Source organism: Herpailurus yagouaroundi, unplaced genomic scaffold, assembly GCF_014898765.1.
Source record: "Herpailurus yagouaroundi ecotype Mexico unplaced genomic scaffold, PumYag 182, whole genome shotgun sequence".
Taxonomy (NCBI): Eukaryota; Metazoa; Chordata; class Mammalia; order Carnivora; family Felidae; genus Herpailurus; species Herpailurus yagouaroundi.
In genome coordinates, this window is record NW_024412413.1 from 3387365 (window position 1) to 3392821 (window position 5457).

Here is a 5457-nt window from a genome sequence, read left to right on the forward strand (position 1 = left end):
TGGGGCCGGGGAACAGAAGGGCTTAGCTGGTGCCTGCTTAGCTGGACCCTTAGTGGTCTCAGGCCTGTGAAGGGAAGAGTAGGGCTGGGGTCTGCAAAACTGAGAGGAGCAGAGGTGTTCTGAGGAAGAAGGAGGGGCTTCCTTCTTGGAGCTGCTGCTTTTCCAGGTGCCAGGTGGGCAGGGCATGATCAGAGTGCTGTGGTCAGAGGCGCTGCCCTGGCAGAAGCTTTACTGGTCCTTCCAGAACTAGCAGTCAGCGACGTCTTTTGGTGGGGAGGGGGAGGATGGGTGAAAGAGATTTACTTTAGCTTTAAAAAATTCTTTGTTTTTAAATTTGTTTTAAACATTTTTCTTTGTTTTTACGTTTATTTTTGAGAGACAGACGGAGACAGAGCACAAGCAGGGGAGGGGCAGAGAGAGAGAGAGAGAGAGAGAGAGAGAGAGAGAGAGGGAGACAGAGAATCCGCAGCAGGTTCCAGGGGCCGTCGGCAAAGAGCCCGACGCGGGGCTCAAACCCACGAACCGTGAGATCATGACCTGAGCCGAAGTCGGACGCTTAACCGACTGAACCACCCACCAGGTGCCCCTAGTTTTAAAAAATTCTTAAGAAGCTTACTAACCATGGGGCGTCTGGGTGGCTCAGTCGGTTGAGCGTCCGACTTCGGCTCAGGTTGTGATCGCGCGGTCTGTGAGTTCGAGCCCTGCGTCCGGCTCTGTGCTGACGGGTCAGAGCCTGGAACCTGCTTCGGATTCTGTCTCCCTCTCTCTCTGCCCTTCCCCCGCTCATGCTCTGTCTCTCTCTCTCTCTCTCTCTCTCTCTCTCTGTCCAAAATAAATGAACATTAAAAAAAAATTTATAAAGAAGCCTACTGATCAAAAAGGGAAGATAACCTTGTAAAAAAAAATTCAGGCGGTCAGAAGCGCAGGCTAGAAAACAAGGACTTTGTACACACACCCATTCCCGTGGGTATAAGCGTGTCGTATTCCCGCGTTTCCCCGTGCTCCCCCAAGTGCAGCCTGCTTTGTGAGTGGGTCACGGGGATTTGCCATCCCCTGCCCGTTTTAATCCTCGGGGAGTCTGCCATTGTGCCAGGGGAATGTGATGTATTCAGCCAATTCCCTCTTATTGTGTATTTGTTTCCAGATTCCCTTTTTCTCTGAGAGCATCAACGTTAGTGGGGTCTGTGTGTTATTTGAGGTTATTCTGAATAATGAATTTCTAGAGATGGAATCCTTGGTGCCACAGTTTTGCCCACTTTGTTCTGATCACCTTGGTCAAATTGCCTTTGGAAAGCTTGTACTGATTTATACTAGAATGAGCTGTGGTTGAAAACCCTCTGTGTTTGTATCATCGTCGGAAAGATAAGTCTTTCTCATCTTTTCTAATCCAACAGGTAAAAAATAAATAAATAAATGTTTGAGGGGCGCTGGGTAGCTCAGTCGGTTGAGCGTCTGACTTCGGCTCAGGTCGTGATCTCACGGTTCGTGGGTTCGAGCCCCGCGTCGGGCTCTGTGCTGACAGCTCAGAGCCTGGAGCCTGCTTCCGATTCTGTGTCTCCTTTTCTCTCTGCCCCTCCCACGCTCATGCTCCGTTTCCCTATTTTTCAAAAACAAACATAAAAATTTTTTTAAAAAATGTTTTATATTCTTGATTTGTACCCTTCTTTAGGGAAAGGGAACAGTATTTCATGTTTGTCCATCACCCCTAATTGTTCTGAAAATTGCCAATTTGCTTTTGCAGTTAGATTGCTTATCCTTTATGTATTTAATTAATTAATTTTATTTTTATTAAAAATTTTTTTTTTAACATTTATTTATTTTTGAGAGAGAAAGAGACAGAGCATGAGCAGGGGTAGGGACAGAGAGAGAGAGGGAGACACAGAATCCGAAGCAGGCTCCAGGCTCTGAGCTGTCAGCACAGAGCCCAGCGAGAGGCTCAAACCCACAAACCGTGAGATCATGACCTGAGCCGAAGTTGGACGCTTAACCAACTGAGCCACCCAGGCGCCCCTTAATTTATTTTTTTAATGTTTATTTATTTTTGAGAGAGAAACAACGTGTGAGCAGGGGAGGGGCAGAGAGAGACACACACACAGTCGGAAGCAGGCTCCAGGCTCCGAGCTGTCAGCACAGAGCCCGATGCGGGGCTCAAACTCACGAACCGTGAGATCATGACCTGAGCCCCCCAGGCACCCCATCCACCGGAGGTGTTTTAAAGTCTCTTCTTCCTGTTCTACCTCTGATGGAGCGAGCGTCTGATGGAGCATTCTTTAAAAAACTTCCTGACTTGGCCCAGGCTGTTCAGTATTCAAAGTTAATTGAGCAAACATCAAGAGAAAAGCAGGAGAATGTGGGGAGCGATCGTGGGGTTCAGATGTCACTCACCTGGTGACCTCGGGTCTGTCACTTAATCTCTCAGAACCTCTATTTCCTTGTGTGACAAATGGGGACCGTGGTTCTATTTCACAGGTGTTTGCAAAGCACCTGGCAGAGTATTGGCCCTGCCATCAGGGCTCCGGGAGAGGGGCCTTTGTCACTAGTGATTTCGGTAGCTTATTGTCCAGTAAAATATCCTCTCTTCTTGTGGACCGCTTTTCTGCGTAGTTGATCGAAAACGGAACGATCTTGCCCGGCTCCTTCGGAAGAGACTTCCCTGGTACGTCCCTGAATGATGATGATTGTGCGATTTGTCTTTATTTCCAGTTCAGGTCAAGGAAGCTTGCGATTACACCAGAGCGAGCGTAAAAAATATTCAGGAATTCTTTCTGGGGAGTTCATGGAAAGACGCGTTCGAGTTCTTTCCCGCTGGAGCCGTTCAGATACCGGAGGGTGATGTTGGTTTTAAAATAACCCTGCAAAGCTCTGCCTTCGTAGAGAGTCTTCAGCTGTGGCCTGAGGTGTGTGGCCGGTAACGCCTGGTGACAAGTAGCCAGTGATGGTTACTGGCGCTCCGGGCACCCCCCCCCCCAACCCCGCTTCCAGGCCGCTTTCCAGTCTCCAGGCGAGGGGCGTGTTGGGGCGTTTCGTTGTGCATTTGAATGCCTGCAGGTCCCTGGAAGGTAGACCAGAGGATGTTTCTAAAGGACACTTCCGGCCAAGTGCCCTGTGGCCGCGCGCCCGCAGAGTCATTGTTGTAAATTCCCCCAAAGATCAAGAAGCACTGGTGTGACAGGTGTGGGCCGCGAGGGCCTCTGTTCTTTTGTGACAAGTTATGGCGTCATTTACACCCCCTTTGGAAGCGGGAGCCCGCGTCACTTTGCCAGTGGCCTTTGTGCAGGGCTCCCATTCAGCCCGCCCAGTCATCTGAATAGGCCCCAGCCGCCGCTGTCATTGTCCCCGGGGTTACTCATCAACCAGGGGGCTGCCCGTTTCCGTGGTTACCGCAGGGCTGTGAATGTGACCCCAGCCTTGGGGGAGGGGCTGCGGCAGCTCCGTATAAAAGGAGTTGAAACCCTGCACCGGGGTTTGCTGCCATGATCCGAGAACTTTCCTTGTGTCCCCTGCGTCCCTGGGGGCTGTGAGTCCCGGATTTCCTATTAGAGCAGCGCTGCGGGCCTGGGGCTAGGGCTCCCGCAGGGGACAGGGGCCCACGGGGCCTGGGGTGCTCCCGAGGAGAGGGGGCAGGGCTTTTGCTCTAGGAGGGGCTGGACATCTGGTGGCCTGGGGGTCTGAGAAGAGGTGGCTGGGCCATGGGCCTGGGGCAAGGGGGGTGCTGACCCCCCCAGTTTAAGAGTCCCAGTGGAGGGATACCCTGTGCTTGTGCTGGGGGTGGGGGGGGGTCAGGGGCAGCCCGGGCTGTGTCCCTGTTCCTTTTTCTTTTTTTAAATTTATTTCAGAGAGAGAGAGCTAGCACGAGCGAGTGCAAGTGGGGGAGAAGAGGGAGGGGCAGAACGGAGCCCAGGCAGGCTTGGCACCCTCAGCCCCGAGCCCGTAGCGGGGCTTGAACCCACCAACTGAGAGACTGTGATTCCAGGCAAGACCCAGGCACTCAACCGACGGCCCCCAAAGCAAAAGCAGCTTTTTAAATGTTTGTTTACTTATTTTTGAGGGGAGGGAAGGGCAGAGAGAGGGCGAGAGAATCCCAGGCAGGCGCTGCACTGACTGGGGACTGGATCTCAGGAACCATGAGGTCATGACCCGAGCCCACATCAAGAGTTGGACGTTAACCCCCCGAGCCACACAGGTGCCCCCGTGTCCCCGTTCTTGCTGCTGTAACAAAGTCGTGACTACTTTGTGTCTACACCAGTCTACACCACGGCTCCCTGAATAAATAGACACGTAACAAGTGAATTTGCAGCATCAGAGCATATGGGAGTGTTTACGTTTCGATCAGATCACCAAATTGTCTTCCAAAAATACGTCACTGGTGGGACGCCCGGGTGGCTCAGTCGGTTGAGCGTCCGACTTCGGCTCAGGTCATGATCTCACGGTCCGTGAGTTCGAGCCCCGCGTCGGGCTCTGTGCGGACAGCTCGGAGCCTGGAGCCTGCTTCGGATTCTGTGCCTCCCTCTCTCTCCGCCCTTCCCCCGCATGTGCTCTGTCTCTCTCTCTCTCTCTCTCCCCGTCAAAAATGAATAAACGTTAAAAAATTAAAAAAAATTGCCCATCGTTCAGTTTTTACCTGTCTCTGATTCGTTTGAGGGGGAGCTTCTTTTCAAACAGTGTCTTGACCATTAGCGTTTCTTCCGTGGCCAGTTCCTGCTCTTTCTCTAGGTGGTTTCTGGTTGGGGTTGAGCATCCCAGCCCCAGGGTCATCAAAGTGCCCCAGGTTTTATTTCCATGTTTTCCAGTCTTATCTCCCTGCCATGCCTGGCTCTGTTTTGGGCGATGGTGGGAGGCGAAGGCTGGTTTCCCCAGCTGTATCAACACCTTTATTTGCGGACTTCACGCCCCTCCCCTTTATCTGGAAAGGCGCTCCCATGACAGTTTCCATGTGGCCCTTCCTACCCGGCACCATCATGCTGTTGTAATGACAAGTACGTTATAGCATGTTCCGAAAGCCAGCTGGTTTTTTTCCATCATTTTCTTGGCCATTCTTAGGGATTTTCTCTTTTATGCAACCTTAATGCTCACCTTGTAAAAAGGGCTGTTGAATTAAACACAAATCTCCTGGGGGCAGTTCAGTCCAGACTCTTGATTTTGGCTCAGGTCGTGATCTCGTGGTCGGTGAGTTCGAGCCCCGTGTCGGGCTCTGTGCCGACAACGTGGAGCCTGCTTGGGATTCTCTCTCATTTATCTCTCTGCCCTCCCTCCCTCTCTCTGTCTCTCTCTCTCCCTCTCTCAAAAATAACTAAATAAACATATATATATATTTTTTAAATTCCATTGGGAACTTTGGTGAGAATTACATTGTGTTTATGGGTTACTTCGTGCAGTGGGTTGAATAGTGGCTCTCCAAAAAGGTACAGGTACCCAAAACCTGTGGATGTGACCTTACTTGAAAAAGGGCCTCTGCAG

At 51.4% G+C, this 5457-nt stretch overlaps 1 long non-coding RNA gene across 2 annotated transcripts; it reads right to left on the minus strand.

Moving 5' to 3' along the window:
* Window positions 1-1546: 1546 nt before the first annotated feature.
* On the minus strand, window positions 1547-5125 carry LOC121040159 (uncharacterized). 2 transcript variants are annotated; one of them, XR_005795150.1, is made up of 3 exons: window positions 4622-5125; window positions 2386-3052; window positions 1547-1597 (listed from the first exon to the last, which is right to left on the minus strand). It is a non-coding gene; the product is annotated as an uncharacterized LOC121040159 (long non-coding RNA). The 2 variants fall into 2 exon arrangements; XR_005795151.1 differs by lacking the exon at window positions 1547-1597 and adding an exon at window positions 2262-2297.
* Window positions 5126-5457: the final 332 nt, after the last annotated feature.